General features: G+C 40.1%; 1 long non-coding RNA gene across 1 annotated transcript in view; it reads left to right on the forward strand.

The window, feature by feature from the left end:
- The first annotated feature begins 1,387 nt into the window (after nt 1-1,387).
- Nucleotides 1,388-19,750, forward strand: part of LOC117886386 — a 54,782-nt gene continuing 36,419 nt past the window's right edge. The window contains exons 1-3 of the long non-coding RNA XR_004647955.1: nt 1,388-1,486; nt 3,638-3,727; nt 4,199-4,343. This is a non-coding gene — a long non-coding RNA (uncharacterized LOC117886386). The remainder of the gene's footprint in view (nt 1,487-3,637; nt 3,728-4,198; nt 4,344-19,750) is intronic.

The following is a 19,750-nucleotide window of genomic DNA, read 5'->3' on the forward strand; positions in this document are numbered from 1 at the left end:
TCAAGGCTCATTCAAGGGACATAAGAGTGTGTATGCATCCAACAAAAGAAGTGTTATTAAGAGATAGAGGCTGCCAACAAGGAAATTTCTTGAATTTACCTCATGAGAAATAGAAAAGATTTTCAAGAACAGGATGTTCTATATACCATAAAGCAGTACTAACGCTGAGTCCCACCTCTACTTCATTTTGCATCTGTAAATACAACTGAACGAAAAATTCTAAAATAAGTTTCAGGCCCAACACTTGTCCAAAATACCAACAACAATCTAATTAATCAGACACACATTACATTTACACTCTAAACTAAAGGAGCCTAGAAAGCCATTTTGCACAAGGTAAGTAGGTATCCTCCAACTAAGTTGGGTTACACAGTGGAAAAGGATCATTCATATAATTCAAGCAATGTTTTCTCCATGCCATCACACTTTCACACTGGTTAGGTGCATTGTTAGGGAAAGGAGGTAAAGGGAACCAATCCGGATCCATATTAATTGTAGGACCTGATTTCCAGAGTGACTTGCTACTGTGTGTGCACAGCCTTTTGCCTGCAAAGCTATTTGAGGACTTCTCAAACAATTGCTTTTGCAGTTGAAACATTCTAGCACCTGCACAGATGAGAGAATTTTCATGTACAAATCTCATTTATCCATCTGCATGGCCAGATTCTTAGCAGTTTATGTAGTTTTGCTGCTAATAAGGTCTTATTATGAGACTAGTTCTATGATAATATTTGTGGATCTGACCCATGTTTTTCTTTTCTTTTCTTTTCTTTTCTTTTGGTTAAACCACCCCATGGTATTTGTGTGATACGGATGCTAAAATACTCTTGTATATAAAATCTCATCGGAGATAAATATTGATGCAAAAATAGAGTAATACGGGAGAATCATAATACAGTATTTTTAAGAAGTATTATTGTCTTATGGAAAGAGAATCCCTTTGTCTAGAATTTTTTTTGACTTTTAATTATAATTTTAATATTTGTGAGACTGGAGTTAAATGTGGGGTTAAATGTGGGGTTAAATGTGGGGGTTAAATTTGGGGCTTTGTGGGGTTAAATGTGGGGTTAAAGCTTTGACTGACCAAGGTATAATGGTTCATCATGCTGCATCCAAGCCACTTGAATTCAAGTGCTTAAAGGACAATAATTAACTATCCCAGACTTGAATCTATCAAAGAGCTCACTTTGTAGTCTGCCAACAAAGTGAGTGGTTTGACATTAAGGGGGGGATGGAATTTGGAGAAAGTGCCATGGAATCTATTTTTAAAATGCACCTGACATTAAAAAAAAAAAAGGCTATCCCAAAGGAAGTAATTTTAAATTAAACCAACAGAAGTCATAATCAAGTCAAGTGACACGATCTCTATCTGTTTAGAAAAAGAAGGGGATCTTGGGAGTTTAAAAAGGGATGCCTCTGCAGACAGAACTTCTGGATGCTCTGATCTTCAGTGACCCAGCTATTGAGATCCCAAAGTGCATGGATTGTAAGTATCTGAAATTTCTGCTTATCTTTCTTTTTTTCCCCTTTTTTTCTAGTTAAGTTTCTTTTCAATACCTCTTAGTTAGTTCTCAGAAATAGGTTTTCTGCATTATTCACTTTGATATTTGCATGCTTCCTTTATTGTGTTTGGCTTTGGACATAGTGTAGCTAAATTGTGTGTCTCCTCATCTTTGTTCTCGAACTGCACTGGTTAAGGCAGTTCACCTGGGAACCTTTTGATGGTACATTTCTAAAACATATCCCTTAGGATGAATCTGTTTTCTCTTCATTAGCTGGGACAAACAGCAGTGTGTTTGGACTGAAGCCAAAGCACCGATACTGTTGCCTTATTCTAAGTCTTTGAGAAAGGGGAGTTGGCAACACTGAGGCCTTGGCTACACTTACCAGCTAGTTCGACGGCTGGAAATCGAAGTTCTGGGTTCAACTTATCGCGTCTAGTCTGGACGCGATAAGTCGAACCCGGAAGTGCTTGCCGTCGACTGCGGTACTCCAGCTCGGCGAGAGGAGTACCGCGGAGTCGACGGGGGAGCCTGCCTGCCGCGGTGTGGACCAAGGTAAGTTCGAACTAAGGTACTTCGACTTCAGCTACGTTATTCACGTAGCTGAAGTTGCGTACCTTAGTTCGAATTGGGGGGGGTAGTGTAGACCAAGCCTGAGTAAGCTTGGGCATCCATTAAATGTTTCTGGCGGTGACAAAAGGGCATATGTGAAATGCATGTAGAATTGGGCATATAGGAAAGACGTTTGTGACTATGACCTCTTCTCCTTCCTAGATCTCTTTATAATGAAAAGTAGGATACTGAAGAGAAGCTTTAGCTTTTTCTCTCATTCCCTTTTCTTCTGTTGTTTTTCTGTCTTCCAACCTCTGTTTTCTCAAGATGTTTCTTGTCAGACTCACATGCCCAGATGATTGGTAATGATTTAAGAAATGCATAGAACTGTGTTTAGTCTTCTGGATATGGGATTCCTCTTTCTTATTCTGTTTTCTTTATCAGTTCAATTGGGCACTTCCTTCTAAAACTGTTGGATAAATTTGTGATTGATAATTAGGAACAGCAGATAATGCTGTATAAGACAATGCAAATGGATGCTGATAAGAAGAAAGCCATTAAAAGAAAGATGAGACTTCTCCTTCTACATTGTCTATGTTGTTTGTCTCTGTCCCTCAAAATCCTGAACAACTTCAGGAGTTCTATACTTTTCTATCATCCCCCTGAATTGTTTCCCTTTCTAGGGGTGCTTTGTGGTTGGAAGAAATGATGTAAAATAAGAGCTCTTTCTGAAGTAGACCGTTTTAGGCTTGGTCTACACTACCCCCCTAATTCGAACTAAGGTATGCAACTTCAGCTACGTGAATAACGTAGCTGAAGTTCGAAGTACCTTAGTTCGAATTAGTTCGAACTTACCTTGGTCCACACTCGGCAGGCAGGCTCCCCCGTCGACTCCGCGGTACTCCTCTCGGCGAGCTGGAGTACCGCAGTCGACGGCGAGCACTTCCGGGTTCGACTTATCACGTCCAGACTAGACGCGATAAGTCGAACCCAGAAGTTCGATTTCCAGCCGTCGAACTAGCGGGTAAGTGTAGCCAAGGCCTTAGTGGTGGGGGAACAGTCACTATTGATCTGATTTTTAGAGGATGCAAGCACCCTCAACACTCACTGCAATAAATTGGGCAAACTGGTGCTCAGCTTCTTTGAAAATCAGTAAGTATGGAGGGATGTGAAGAGGGTATAGAGAAGCAGTTTTATTCATGGGACGGAAAGGCTGCTGTTGTGGAGGAAGAAGAAGAAGAAGATGATTGAGGGCTAGATGTGGGTAGAGAAAAAGATGGAGGAGTCAAAGATGGGCCCCATGTTAAAGGTCTGGATGGTGGGGAGGATGGTATTATGCAAAACCTTAAGGAAGTCTGCTCAGAGGAAAAGCATGATAAGCATAAAAGACTGTCCTGTCATATCAGTTCATGTCTGTATCTCTTAAAATGTTATCCGTTGTTTACTGTTTTATGTACCTAGGATTAGAAATGTAAAATAAATTAGTGATGGGATTACCACTTAAAGTCCAAGGTTCAGTTCAGTATGGTTTAATGTTTGGATTCTTATCGGGCAGGTTACACCCCAAATTATTCTTATTACAGGTAACTGAGACCAGATAAATCAATTCAATCACTCTTTCAACCTTGGACTCAATTATGGTGTAACTGGACTTTGAAAATGGCAATAATTAGGTAATTAAAATGTGCTTCAATTCCATTATAATATCCATAAAATTCCACTATCTAAAAACTGTGTTTTAACATATTTTACTAAATATAATTCATGTAATTGTGAATTTTATATCCTACCCAGTTATGCAATTAAATAGTATTTGACTATTTCTTACAATTAAAGATTACAAAAATCTTCCTACATATAGTATGATATATTGAACAACTTTTTATGATAAACAGTTGACATAGTTAAAGTTATATTCATTTAATTCAGTTTTAATTAGTTAAACAGTAGTTTAAAATGTGAGCTTTTCATTAACTGGCATTGCTCGTATGTTTGCTAGCTGTCTTTCCATAGTTCTTTCAAATTATGTATGTGCAATGCACTAATGTTCATGAAGGACATTAGTATTCTATTGGATGTGATGCCAAAAAATGTTACCTACAGTAATGTCAAATATATATTTATATATATGTGGCTTTTGATAGGTGCAACTACAGCCTGAGATGAAAATCAAAGTTACGAATAAGTATCAATCCTGCAGTGAAATCCACCACCCTGGATCTCCATGAACCTGAGTCAAACAGCGTTTCTCCTCTTCCATAGCTATCTGGAATAGCACAGCAAAAGCCTGTGAGTAGGGTGCAGACAGTTTCATACAACAACTACTGAGGGGTGGGGAGGGCAGGGCTGTGGAGAAAAGATAGAAAGGGGCTTGGCGGAAAGCTGACAGGAGAGAGATTAGAAGCATTTGTCAGTCACAGGGGTCCAAGTTAGGATATCTTCATTGACTATCCATGGGATTTAAAGAATCCAGGACAGAACAACTTAACTGAAAGGACTTTACACCTTAAACAAGGATCCAGAAGTAGCATTTCAAAAGGGAGTATTCCCAAGGGAAGTTGTAGCCGTGTGGCTTGAAAGCTTGTCTCTCTCACCAACAGAAATTGGCCCAATAACAGATATTGCCTCACCCACCTTGTCTCTCTATTTCCAAGGGATTTTAATAATTTATTGTTTGAGTCTGAATTATAAAACTGGGAAAAGGTGATATTAATTTGAATTTGTTATAATACTTGCTTTGCACAGTTAATGTCAGTATATATATAGCTGGGGAAAAGATTCCAGCTGGTTATAGGCTAGAAATTACCATATTAATGTTTTATTTGTGTGGCAATCTAGTTGTGTTAATTAATGTTTTGATGTAGTTACCAGCACTTAGTGGTCTCTGAATGTGCATGCTCTGCTGACTTATGAGAATTAGAATTCTCTAGGTGCAAATGGTACAGCATGGGCCCCATCATGAAATCTTTACTCAGGTCAGCCTCCCATTTATTCTAATGGGAACCTGTCCAGCTTAAGGACAATGGGATTGAAATTTAAGACAGCAGAGTGGAGTTCCTCCTGGCGAGAAGCAATGAGACAGCAGTACTCAGAGAGAGATGCCTTGGGGGAAAAATAGTTACAGAGAGATATTAAAACCTTGACAGGTGTTTCCAAAAAGTGTGATATTTTGTTGTCTGTAGCTACTTTACTGCAGCTTTCCTTCATATAAGCTTTATCTTACATTTCTGTCTCAGAATGTTCCCTCTATTCACAAAATGTTTCTTTAGGTACCTTATTTAATTCTGAAGGGAGCTGTTCATTGCTTGAACTGTGAAACTATGAGTGCTTCTCTTTCACAGGTCACAGTCATCTCAGTTTGCTCCACCCTCTTTCTTGAATTAAAGCAAATTCTTCCATCTTTCTGCTTGATTTTTTCTGCCAGATGAAAAAAACAATGACATGTAGAGACATAAAAAATATAATGTTTAACCTTAAAATTGGGTGTCATTTACTAGTTTTTCTTCATTTCCTTCTCACTTTCTCTCTTCCTCTCTGCCTTCATCGCTCTCTCTCCCTCCCTCCCTTTTTATTTTTTTCTCTCCTTCCTCTCTGTATCTGTTGGCAAAAGCTGATTTTTTTTTAACGCACACGTTCCTCTGACTGCTCTAGTGTAGTTGGGCTGTGGCACTGAAAGAGTTAAACCTAACAGCACTGTGTAACTTAGATAAAATGTGTGAATTTTAATGTCTAATACAAAAAAAAGTCTAGCAGGTATGATTAGCAATAAAATTGCTCAAAAATGTTTAAATTGAAGGAAAACAATTGAAAATGGATTTAGAAATATAATGTTTAGCTTAGCAAGCTATAATGTTCTGTTATTTTAATCAGCATTGTAAAGTAATTTGAATTATGCAGGAAGAATCGTGTGTGTTTTAATATATAATTTTTTTCTCCTAGCATTGATCAAAAGTTATTTCATGTTAATATTTTAGTAGCATGCTATAGGTGCTAAAATTCCCTCTACTGGGGGGGGGGTCTTGTTTTTTGATAATTTTAGATCTATTTCCTACAGCCAACACACTGGAAAAAGTAGTAAAATGTATCTCAGGTACTGCTCCATGACCTTCACCTTGGAAATGTTGATGTTCCCATCAAATGGAATGCTCGAGGTGCTGGCCATAAGATATTTCTTTCACCTCTTGATCATTGGTTTGAATCCAGCCGCTCGCTGATACTTGTGACCAACTCTTATTACCATCTGGTGGCTGCTCTGTAGTCTGGGTAAAATAGGTGTTTCAAACCAACCAACAACCCACTATTAGAATGAACAGTCCCAGCGGAGAGGGAAAGAATTGAGTGGCTATGGAGACTCGTGATCCCAGCGATGCTTCCACGTTAGGGTTGATGGGCTATTGTGGGGAACAATTGTCATGGCACTGCCTATAGTTTGACTTCCAGTTCTGTGACTAAATAGAGGAGTTTAGTTTCCATGGCTTTGTCTGCCACCTTTCCCAGCCATGAAATCGACTGAAACCATTTTACAGCAGGAAACTGGTTTTTAAAAGTCAGGTTAAAAATAGTTCAAATTGACAAAAGTAAGGGAATTTGAGCGCTATTATTATACATATCTGGACTGTACTGACACCCAAAGGCCTTCTAGCTCCATTGTTTTAGATGCTATATAGATGGACAAGAAAACATAGCCCTGCCCGAAACAGCTTACCCTTCAGTGCTGGCATTCTATTCTTACTATAGGTAACTGAAACTAGTGATGGGCAACCATACAAGGTTCAGATAAGCACTTCCCAGTTCACACGTTTGTCTGGAGCTTATTCAGATTAGTCCATCCATTTTTTGGCCTCCCGCCCCCTTCTGCAATGCTTCCTCTCTTTCTCTACCTCTGTTGTGGGATGATTCAACCTTCCCATCTGGTGACAGCAGGACTTTTGTGTGGGGGGCCTTCTTCTCCCTTACTTGCATCCAACCTCTCCCATCTCCTTTGGGCTGGTTTTGTAGGCCTTGGCACCATTGGTTGCATTCTTCTGGGTAGGTTACATGACCCTTGCTCTTCTTGCATGGAGAGTTCCATATATCTCCAACTTCCTGACATCTTCTTGCCACAGCAGGGGAGAAAAGAGGGCTTTGAACATCCACATCTGTGGAGCCAATCTCCCCGGTCCTCTTAGGATATGTCTACATTGCAATAACACACCGGCGGTTGTTCCATGTCAGTTGACTTGGGCTCCCTGGGCTCAGACTGCAGGGCTATAAAATTGCAGTGTAGACATTGGCCCTGGGGCCCCAAGGATCCCAGAGCCCAGTCTCCATCTCAAGCCTAGATGTCTACACGGCAGTTTTATAGCCCCACAGCCCAAGTCCTGCAAACCTAAGTCAGCTGATATGGGCCAGCCATCTCATGTTTTATTGCAGTGTAGACATACCCTTAAAGGAAAGGTTCTGCTTCCTCCACTTTCAGGACTCCTCTTGTGGAGAAGCAAAGAGTCTCTGCACTCTCCTATCTGGTCATACTGGGGTGCGGTGATGGTACTATAGCCCTTCCACAGATTGGACAGAAGTGACAGCCTTTCCACAGCAGCAGAGAGAACACTGCTGCCCCTTCAAACTTTCTGCCTCTGGCATTTCGCCAGTGGAGATACTGCAAAGTTTAACTGAGTGGGCCCCAGACTGGCCATGTTTGGGAGCTACTTAACAGCACCGTAACCTTTGGGTTCTCAGACCGAGAAATCTGCAGTGTGTTCTGATGGAGAGGGTGCTGCATTTGCAATAAGGAAACCTGGGTTTCTTATTCTGGCTTTGTCACTAACCTGCTGTGTGATGAGGGGCAAGTCACTTCCCCTCTCTGTGTCACTTGTTACCGGCCAACTATTTGTCTGGTCGATTTAGATTCTAGAAGCAATTCAGAGCATGGATTCTCTTTGTGTGTTTGTACAGCATCAAGCACAGTGGTGCCCTGATCTCAGTTAGGGCCTCTGGTAAAACAATTAGTAATAATAAACAGCAGCAGCTCCAGTGAGCAACAGCCGGGAGGCTGGAAGTGACAGCAGAGAATTTCCTTTCTCCTCTCCATCAGCTCTCTCCTGACTCTGCTAAAAGTCAGATTCGGTTCAGTTGAAGGAAATGTTCTCTGGTGTTTGTGGGCGGGAAGGAGGGAGATTTCTCCTTGTTAGCTGTTCAGTTCTCCTGTTGCTGAGTACACACAGCACTTTAAAATGTTTGCACCACCAAGGCACATGAGGAGAGGGGGGAGTGAATCAGACATGCAAAGGCACATGTTGTACTAAATAAAATACATACTAAATCTCTGAAATGTGCTGAATTCACTTTCTGTGAGACTTCAGTGCCAGTGCTGAACTGAGGGGAGGCGGGTGAACTTAAATTAACCCAGGAAAGGAGGGTGAATGCAGCTTGCAAGAAGCAGATGCTGCAACACCAAATAAGCATATTGCACAATAAATAGCAGTCATGGCTTTAATTAGGAATTCAATTGAAGTTGGAAACCGCTTGCCTACAGTAAAATTGTCCTATTTAACATTTCTATCAACATTTTTATCATTGGCATTGTTGCTTTTAATTTAACTTTCAATTTTAACTTTCAGTGTTACTGATAAAATCTTTGTCTTTACCCCATTTGTAGTTCTTTCTCATGAATCTATCTCTACTGTACCTTTGAGTCCCAGGCACTGAATGAATCAGAGAAAGATGCAGACCAAAATATACAGTCCACCCACCAACCCCCCTTAACACACCTGGTACTAAAAAAATAAAAAGTGTGTGTGTGTGTTTAGTGCCTGAACAAAATGCCTACATTAAAGTTCTGTTGAAATTAATGTGGTTATTCATAGTGTAAGGAGAAATGAAGAGCTTGACCCCTATCAGTGCAAAAGTGGAGTAAAATGCTACCATTGTGACATGGTAGCATTTTACACTCACTTTGCACTGAGGTAAGTGACTAAACAAAGTTTAGGGCACCAGCAAATTGGGTCTAAAGTCAAGATGGTGCTATCCTTATGTTCACAATATAAAATACATCTTTATATACTTTCTCCCATCATTGATCAACGTGGGCTGATTAGCCATAAGTTGTTATTTCAGATCCATTTAGCCTCCTCACTTCTGCCTATAGGCCTTTAAAGAAAATACTGTCATTGGTGCCATGGGTCAGAGAAGAAGCGAAGGGCAACAACCCACAGGTGTATTGTTCAGATTAGGGATGTAGCAAGGTTATGTGTTGAATAACGAACAGTAGCTATTTTTAGGTGTTGAGCAATATGTAGGAATGCTCAGACAAGAAAATCTTGCTTGATGTGTTTAAGCAATGCACATGTCGCTTATCTATTGCAACTCAGAGTGCAGAGGCTGAGTAAAGTTTCCTGGGGCCCTGGGCCAGAGCAAGTGGCGGGCCCCACCCACTCCTTCTGCCTGTGGCCCCTCCCCCATTCCTCCCCTTCTTCCTGTGGCCCTGCCCACAGCCCCACCCCTTTCTGCCCCTTCCCTGGGTCCTCCCCACACTGCAGCCCTGCAACCCCTTTTGCTCCTTTCTGCCCCCCACTGTGGCCCCAAGACTGGAGAAGCTCTGTCCCTGTGCCATGGCCCTGGGGTGCAGCAGGGAGTGAGAGCTCCTCCAGTTCCAGGGCCAGGGGGTGGATTTTTTCCGGGGACCCAGGCACAGGCCCCGTCAGCCCAGTGGCTAATCCGCCACTGGGTGTGTGTCAATGATGTAACAGTCTAAAAGAGAGCAGCAGGTTACAAAATCTGCATGTCCAAGGATCCAGCACCACTGTGCAAGTGGTGTGGAAAGTCTGTGGTTGCTAATCCAGAAAAAGGTAGAGCTAGGATAGAGCATCTGCCAGTGGGGAATCCTCTGGATCCCTGCCTGTCATTTAAAGGGACCCTCCCCTGGTGGAGAGTTATGGTGGTATAACTGCTTGTCCTACCTTGAGGGAGACCCTGTATTCAGGAGTAGTTAAGAGCAGGGGAGCAGCTGCAAACTGCACCCTACAGATCTGAATCAAGCCCCAGAACTGAATTCCAAATTGCATGCTTCTAAAAGTATTATAAATAAAAACTGCGTAGGCTCCCACTCAGTACCACTCTGGCGAGGAAATAATGATTCAGAAGTCTGCTTCCCAAATCCTACAGAGCACACCACCAATGCTTGTGCTGAGTCTCATAACAGCTTACAGAGAGTGGAAACTCATCCAGCAGGAATCTGGCTATAATCTGTTCAAAAGTACAATAGAAAAATGATATATTAGTAAATATACCAAACAACATCTCCTCTCCCTTCCCCCAAAACCCCCCTAAGAGCAGAGAGCCTGATAATGTGAGTTCGAACATGTTCCTGAAGGAAAACATAGTGAGTTAAAAATACTCAGTAACAAATTTTCTTCCCATTTGTATACTATGGAACTCTAAAATTTTGGAATAAGTTTAGTCTCTGGGTCAAAAGGCTGACGTACCCATTTCTAAGCCTTCTGAAGATATGAGGCATCTGACATTCCCTTTTCCTCAGAGGTGAGGGGAGTGACAGCTTTCCAAACGGGGCTGTAGTTGGGGCAATGATGCAACATGAATAAAGTATTCCTGTGCTGCAGTTGGGTGGGAAGGGGAAGCAATAAGAAAAAAAATAACACTGGAGGGAAAAAATGACCTTTTAAAGGTATGCAGCCACTAGGGACCTGGCTACTGAGGTTCATTTTTTCAACAGAAAACAGCTTTTCAACCAAAACAAAAGGTTTTGTGGAAAACTCTTATTTTGGTTGATATTTTACAATGTTTAAACCAAAAATTAGATTTTTTTCAGTAAAGATTCTGTTTTTCATAATTTTTTTTCTTTTCCTAAAATGATTTTGAAAACCATTTTATTTTTTATCTTGGCAAAAAATGGATTTCTGTGTGTGTGTGTGAATCTTAAAATAATATTTACGGTGAAAAATAATGCGAAGAGCTCTGAGATCCTCAGAAAGGCAAAGTTTTATTTGTTATTATTTTTCAAATACTTTTAAGTGGAGACCTGCATATGTGCATAACTGTGAACTAAAATAACAGTGACCAGGTTCAGAGTGAAAACCTGCTGCAAGACCAGTCTGCCCAGAATCTGATATGAATTCTGCTGCCCTTAACCCATGCACAGATATGCCCAACTTGGATTTTGCATTTTGTTTGTTACTTTAATACTCTTCTAGCAATGAGAATAGTTTGGATGTGAGCTTTGCATTTCCCTCACTCCATTCCAAGTATTACCTGGAGTGATTCAACAAATGCGAACTATTGCCTCTCCATTGCATTTGTTAACACACAGTTTCTTATTCGAAGACAATGTAGCTTTTTAAAAAAAATCCTTATTTTTTTTAATTTGCATTCTGTTTTTAACACCCAATAACGAAATGTTTGATACACAAATAAGAAATCACAACATCTCTTTTTAATGGCAATTCTTCATTGCCTTTGGCTGAAGATGAACAGTAACTTGCCTTGAATTGTTCATTTCCTGGAAGAATCTACAGATGTGGGTGCAATATTGTATAAGTGCAAAACAGTATTTTTGCATGGCTAGTTCAGACATGTTTGAAACCACAGTAATTAAGGTAATCTTTTTTCTTTACCTGATTTCTAGCTAACACATTTAACTGAGTGTGTGTGTATGTGTGTATATCCCTGCTGTATCACAGATTTGCTTTATAGTTCCTGTGTGATCTTGAGCACTTAACATATTTCTGCCTCTGTTTCCCCATCTGTAAAGCGGACTTTGCCAACTTCACAGGATTGTTGAGAGAATTACAGTCATATTTGTAAAGCATATTGAGACCCTCAGATGGAAGGTGCTGCATACATGAAAACAATTATCATTGTTTGTGATTTAAAAAAAAAAGTTTGAGAAATGCACCTGGAAAATGACTAGGAGAACTTGTGTGCAAGTTGCTATGAGAAGTCTCTTGCTGGCCACTATTATTGTTTATAAGTAATAGGTCTTAGTGCAGCTGCTATCTTGAAATGCATTTATTTTATTTTAAATATCATAGTATTACCTATTCAGCAATTTCCTTGGATTAATATTAAAAAAAACTTTAACATTTTAAAATGTTATTCTTTGCACAGAAAAAAAGTAGGCACTGCAAAAATAATTTTTTTCTTCTAATGTTAGTATAATATTGGGCTAATGAAATTCAGAAAAATATTTTAGGTACATACCCAGCTGTGTATGTGAGACTGATATTGGTTAACCCAATACCTGGAGTGGGTGAAGAGAACATTTTTTTTTCTCTTCCATTCTGCTCTACTGACCTTTTGCTTAGCTTTTTGCTAATGTCATTTTCACTCTTGGTTGGGCTTTCTTGACAGTTAAGATGGCTTCTTTATGAAGATACTGAGATAAACTAGGGTCATGCATTCATTCACATCGCTAAAACCACTTAATCAGTTACTGCTTCTGTATAAAATACCCCTGATCTAATCAAGAAAACATCAAAACCCTGCAAAGCGCCCTTGTTAATCCTGTCACTTAGTACCTAGCCAGATTTTGAAAAATGTAATCTAATTAAAAAAAAACTTAATCTTCTTTCAGAATTATTCACACAAGTTAAAATGTATGCTTTGGCTGAAGATATAAATAATTTGCATACATTAGGAAACTAAGTGAAATGGTAACACACATTTAAAAACTGGATTGGAGCCTCCATTATTTTATTATACTACAAAACAAATATATGTCTAAATTTTTATTAATGTTACCAACCCCCCACGAAACCTATACCAAAATTGTACTTTTAATAAATACATAATAGGAGGTTGGGGAAGAGAAATTCTAGACTAAAAGATCAAATATACACAGAAGAGTATGACCTCTGCATTCCAGCCTTTAGTTTTTATAAATCCAACATGGCCCATGGACTGCAGATCCTCCAGTTAAAATAAAAAAAAAAAAAAAAGCAGCCATGGAGCAGAATACACTTCTAAACAATTATTTATATATATATATATTACATTTTAGAAGTGGTTGCAGGAAAAAAGCAAAAATAGCAATGAGCAAATGCCAAGTGATCCTATTTTAACCCTAGCAGCATTTCAATAAAATGTAGACCTAATTTTGAATGTACTCTTTATTACTATATCACAGTTATAATATCAAAGTGCTCCTAAGGTGTAATTAAAGATTTACCTAGATTTATGAGACTTTATCATTATCAATAGGGTTAAAGAATGCCAAGGAGACCCATTGTGCAAGGATTTTGCTCAGCAGTTTCCATAGCAGTAAGGGCATTACAGAATTACTTTAGTGCTTTAGGAAAACTTGACTGCTAGGCACTAATATGAGGGACATTATTAGAAAGGGAACACTCTGGACACGTTAGTCAGGCCACCTCTGTGTCTTACGCTCTTCCCCGGAAGGGAAAGAAGAAAGGGGCAGTAAAAGGGAAAAGGGCACTGTGGGGTAGAATTCTTAGGAGGTGTGAAATGAAATAGAAAATAACAATTATAATAAATAATAACAATTAGTAAAAATCCTGCAAACAGATATTGTCAGTCCTCAGAGGGATCTTGACAGTCCAGCTCAGTGTGTTTCCTTAATAAAATTCCTATCCATGGTAATGTATCAATGCCCTTCAGTCTAAATATTACATAACTGAATATTCGAAATGCTGATGCTGGACATTGCAGGTTCCCAGACATTCTCCGCGTTTATTCTAAGATTGCCAAGCATTTCCTGCTAACTAACTTACATGTGCCCTCCTGATGCAATCTAAACTTTGTTTGGAGTTGGAAGATGGGAGCCATTTTCACTGGCATTTCAAGACATCATTCTGTCTCACCTTCCAGTTTACTCTTATGGGCAGATACGCTAAACTCACTTTGACTAGTAGCTTACTCCTCAAGCAATTCCACTGATTTTAATGGAACTTCTCAAGCTGTAAGGTACAATGCATTGTTAGGGTTTCACAATCCAGCCCTTACCAAGTCAACTGATCATAGCCATGTTAATGCATTTAAGAAGTTATAGTATGGTTGGATTAGAAAAGTGATTCCTGCATTAACGGTAAACTCTTTGAGACTGGATAATGTATGCAATTGTCTACTTTATTGTACATAGATCTCACTGGAAACATCTCAGCGCTCCTACACACAGAATCTACATGGCCTAACAGTTTATCGAGGGCAAAGGATGAAATTCCTACCTGAGTTTAATATAACACTAGATTCTGTTCATGGACTGGAAGCACTAATTGGTTGTCTTGCCCTCTAATATTAGTCTTTTCCACTGTGGATCTTTGATCCTTTGGGCAAACATTTCAGTTTCTATTTGCTAAAGAAAGGTTCCATTCGCTGCATACATAGTAGTATATGGATGCCTGCTTCTTGTCACTCTCACTGAGACAAGGTAGAAAATCTAATATTTGTTGCACATAATTTGCTTCTTTGTAACTGCAACTTACATTCTGTCCCTTCCCCACTTTGAGAATTTAGGATTCAGATTGCAATGGAAATATTAAGTCATGGAAAAAGATTCTCATGAAGAAAGGCTGACTCCTTTTTTAGATAGACTTTTGCTTTGAGGAAGCTAGATGAGGGAGGCTGGTGGCAGTGTAGAAAGCAATAACATTAATCTGCTGATTGGGTTGCTTTTCTGTAAGCAACTCATTTTTAGAATTGCTTTCAATAAAACCCTTACGTGTGTGTGTGTGTGTGTGTGTGTGTGTGTACATGTGTATGTGCATAAGTACATACAAAGAAACCTAGCTACTTAGCTATGGTAAAAGAATATTAAGGTTGTAAATTCAAGCACTCAAAAATTTAAAAATGCCAGAATTTAAGTTACCCAAGCAATCTTAATTGTGCCCCTTTGTGCATATATTATGATACAGTCTTTAATTATCTGATCACACGGTAGTTTTTTCCATAGGATTTCTGCCTCACTCAGTGCACAGGATGGACCGTGTTCTGGTAATGCATTAGAGTTTGTACTGCATTATATTATTTCAGTTGTAGGACCCCTACCTTGTTTGCTTTAGAATTTGAAATGTGGATGGAACACAAGGCAAGGAACTGCTGTAAGAGAGGGGATGATTTGTGGTTAAGGCAGGTGAAAGCCACTCAGAAGAACTAATTTCTATCCTTACCTTTGCAACAGATGTAAATCACTTAATCCAAAGTTTTGGCAGGTGGCCATTAATTGTACATTCCTTATTTTCTGGGTGCCCAACTTGAGACACCAACTTTCTGATCGGCACAAGTCCTGAGCATTAACAGTGGCAACTGAAGTCAATTGGAGCTGCTTAGATATTCACCAGCATGGGCAGTAACACTGAATGATCTGAAGACATGAGCACAGGGTGCGAGTCAGGAGGCCCTGACTTATAACCCTGTCTGTGTCACTGCAGGGCCTGGGATAAGACTCCCTGTCCCAGTTTCCCTATCTGTAAAATGGAGATAATTGTACTCTCAGATCTCACAGGGGAGGGGTGGAGATAATTCATTAATATCTGTGAGACATGCAGATTCTATGCCGATGAGTGCCATAGAAAAGACCAAGAGGAACTAAATAATTCTGTATTGAATGCAAAAAAGAAACCAGGGACCACACACTGAATGATGAGGATAAAAAGAAACACTGAATAGTTGGCTCATTCCCTGAGCACCATCCAACTTGTGCACCAAGTGAGGCACAGTTCATGTGGAAAAATAGCATTTAATTAAAAACTGTATAATTATGGTTTTGCACAAAAGGACAGAATTATAGGTGGATGGACATCCTAAACTATGGAGTTTCCTAACTTTTAAGTGCTTTGCAGACTAAATAATATTCTTTACAATTGAGTGTGTGTGTGTGTGTTTGTTTTTAAGGAAAAAGGTACAAACAAATTCTATTTTGTGCAACTTTAACAAGTCGCATCACGAATAGGATTTGAACCTTGATCCCTCAGAACACACTTAACTGAGTTACAGGACTAGTTATGTTAGCTGGTACAGGAGAAGGCTATTGACGGGGAGGGGATGGGCTGCTGAAGCCATGGGCTGATTCAGAGAAGCTTAGCTCTCTTGCTTGACCCTCTCCCTCCTCAGGATATGGTGGGAGCTCTTTCCCTATGTTGGGCCACCAGAGGTGGGGGATGGGACACTGGGATCTTATGCTGAGGCCAGAGGTATGGACTATATATCAGTGGTAGTCCTATTCCGCTCTTTCTTCCTCCCAGAGTTCCAGTCTTGTGTGTGTGTGTGTGCTGCCGCAGTTGCTGCTTTGTCAGTAGGGTGACCAGACATCCCGATAAAATTGGGACTGTACCGATATCGAGCAGTTTGTCCCGTGTCCCGACCGAAGTATGGTCGGGACACCATTTGTCCCGATATTTTGTTTCGGGTGTGGTTTCTCCCCCCCCCCTCTTTCTTGTTGCTTAGGTAGCGGTGACAGGCAGGGGAGCGCCTGTTCAATTGTTACACTCACCCGGCATGTCCGGGTCTTGGCGGCAGGTACTTCCTTCTTTGGTCGAAGACTCGTACGGGTGAGTGTAACAATTGAAAAGGCGCTCCCCCTGCGGCGGTCCCAATATTTTTGAAATCTCATCTGGTCACCCTATCTGTCAGTGGTGTGGCCTTGGCTCTTTAGGTTTGTGTTCATTTATTTTGGCCTGGTGCCAAAATTTTGCTGAAAATACAAGTGATAGAAAGGAAACTGATTTTTTGTTTGAAGTTTATAACTCAGCCAAACTTGAGAAGAATTTCATAAGACAAAAAAGAGGTACTTCGGTAGGCCCAGGACTATTCTCCTTGTCAAATTTCAAGGGATTGCTGCAAACAATTAATTTGTGAGAGCTTCTCAATTAAAATAAAAGTTGCATAAATCTTTTATAATAAAAGGGTAAATATAATCTAAATTACCACCAGCTCCCCCAGGATACACACAGAGCAAGGTTTAAATTAAGAGAAGACTGGATTCTTGCAGCTTAAATATAAAGTCAATACAATGTTTTGCTTTTTCAGTTCCAAAACTCAGAGTTAAATAGAGTGTGCATGCTGATACAATAAATAAAATCTTCAAGTATTCCTAAACCCCACCTGGAAATATTTCTAGCCCCTCTAGCCCTTTAGAAGGCTGAAGACCTGAAATGACTCCAATAATAAAAAGTCAACTTGCAAAGTATTGTAAAGTATAAGGAGCAATGGGAGTGTAGTCAGAAGAAAGTCCTGCAAGGACAAGTACAGAGGAAAAACATATTTTTTTATTTTTTTTCTCTATATAATCACTCTAAATCCATGCGAGAGGAATGTTTTACCATTTACAAGTATTCTCTCACCATACCATGCCTTAAAGAAGAGATATACATCAAAACTTAAGCCATGTATTTTCTTTCAGCAGCTAGAATTCAAACAGGACAGCTTTCCAACAGTGTACAGCAGCTTCTAATACATTGTACTGTGAAGAGATAAAAGTCTTAATATAACAATGTAACTAAACTAAATCCCGTCATTTGGTTTCTTTCACAGCTGCAAAATCATGGCAGCCCTGAATTGGCCACACAGCTGCTTCTACAAAAATCATTTAGTAACAACAATAATAAAATTCTCCTCTCCGTTAAGAAACTATATATATATGAGAGAGAGAGAGAGTTTCACAATGTCATCTCCTTCACTCCTCTGTGAAATACTGTCTTTGACTTCTAAACTTAAACAGCAGCACTTCCCGAAGTGAGGGAAAACAGCAGCATGGCTGTGCAGCTGCAAAAGGCTGGCTGGGTAACCATCACACAGGGTGAACTAAAATAGTACAGACCAGTCCTACTGAAAGCATCATTCCACACTGGAGAGTCAAAGAAACAGACTAAAATGGGCCATAATCATGCACCAGCATTAAATGCCCTGGGGAATTTCCCCAGCACAGAGCACCCCTCAGCAAGTGCTGCCCCCACAGAAATGGCTTGGAACAGCAGGTGTTCCCAGGTGGATTGAGAACAGGTTGGAGATGGGAGGGTAGCGCTGCAGCCAGAAAGCAGCACAGCTCGTGCAGTCCTGTTCCCCAGAAACCTTTTGGCTGTTGCAAAGCCCAGAGGTACCATGACACCCAGGATATGATTTAGGAGAGCCCTTGCTTGTGGCATAGGCCAAACCCAATCTAGCAGCCCTGGGATCAGAGAGGTGCAAGCGGCCCCCTTTCAGGCCATGTACAGGGGTGAATTAGGCCCTCCTAGAGGAAGTCTGTTCTCTGGCGCCTGATAATCTTACAAACAGCAGCAGATACCTGAGGGTTAAGGCTTTTCTAAAATAGATTCTATACATTGGGGGAGTTGTTTGGGGTCTGGAAGGTGAGGATGAGAAGCGTGAACCTAATGCAGAAGGTGAGGCGAAGTCAGTGAAGTGATTCAAAGAGGAACATGACCTGGGTAGAAGAGCTAGAGAGGTGGAGGATTTTAGCTGCAGAATTTTGTGTTAATTGTAGTAACAATGAAAGCATCTATGGTATTTCATAATAGTAATAGCACAGTGTGAAAACTAGGGCAAGCAGGACTAACCTATTGCTGTACTACTCAGTTTCTTAAATGCTGATAAGTGTTTTTAATTCCATTCTATCCAGGTTAGTTATAAGCTCAGTGATATCAGACTGTGGTGAATCACGTGGCCAGCCCTGTCATCTCTCACCTTAATGAGCACTGAAAGCGAATAACTAGAAATTCTACTCAGTACTCCGCAGAGCAGTTCATTATATAAGTTCTACATATAGTTAAATTAGTAGCCTAGTTGACAAGAAGGTGACATAGCTCAACTTATTTTTTAAATTGCTTAACTTTATCACTCTATCGAACAGATTGTTCAAGTATTTATAGAGCAGTGTGCAACATCCAATGTGACCTGTAATTAAAGTAAAAATGGTCAAATAAAGTGACACGATCAAGTCGTTTAAAAATTAGTTGACCTCTGATTGTCATCAAACAAAGATTCGGGCTTGACCCACTAAATCTAATTTTGAATCTAACTTATGTATTCTATCAGAAGCCTCATTAAAAGACATGGCTTCTGCTGCTCTCCATTTACTAGCATGTTGTTGAGTCCCACCGAGGAGACATCAGACTTGTAAATATAGGAGGGTCCTAGTTGCCATGAGACTCTAAGCCAAGAATCGGGACTTTCTAAAAGTTTCTTGTTCCTGAAGGATATGGACGCTAAACTTCACTTTAACAGAATGTAGGGGATTAGGTATGTACTAAGGGCCTGATCCAAAGCCCTTTGTTTTCCATGGAAAGACTTCCATTGGCTTTAATGGGGTTTGAACCAAACTCTAAATGGATAGGGAAGGCCTGTCTATATGTGCATATCCCTACCTCCCTAGATGTTGGAACGCAGAGCAGATAACAGTATATCATATTTCTTGCCAATAAACAGAATTATCTGTTCTTAAACTCTAAGATAATCAGATTTGATTAACCAGGGAGAAGAATGCAGCCTATTGGTGATGTTTGGGAAGTGCCACCTTTTATCATAGTTGCCAAGTGGTACTTGCTCGCATTTAGTGTTCGTTAGTAATATTTGGCAAAGGTCTTGTTGCAAGACCAATGACTTGCAGAAAATATTGAATGCTACTGCCGCCCTTCTAATTGAGTGGGGACTGTACTCAGACATTTCTATGTCTGTATCTCTTATCTAAGATCTAATCCAAGCTTTTATAATGTTAGTTCTGAGTGATGTATGGAGGCCTGCAGCTGTGACAA

Source organism: Trachemys scripta, chromosome 13 (assembly GCF_013100865.1).
Source record: "Trachemys scripta elegans isolate TJP31775 chromosome 13, CAS_Tse_1.0, whole genome shotgun sequence".
Taxonomy (NCBI): domain Eukaryota; kingdom Metazoa; phylum Chordata; order Testudines; family Emydidae; genus Trachemys; species Trachemys scripta.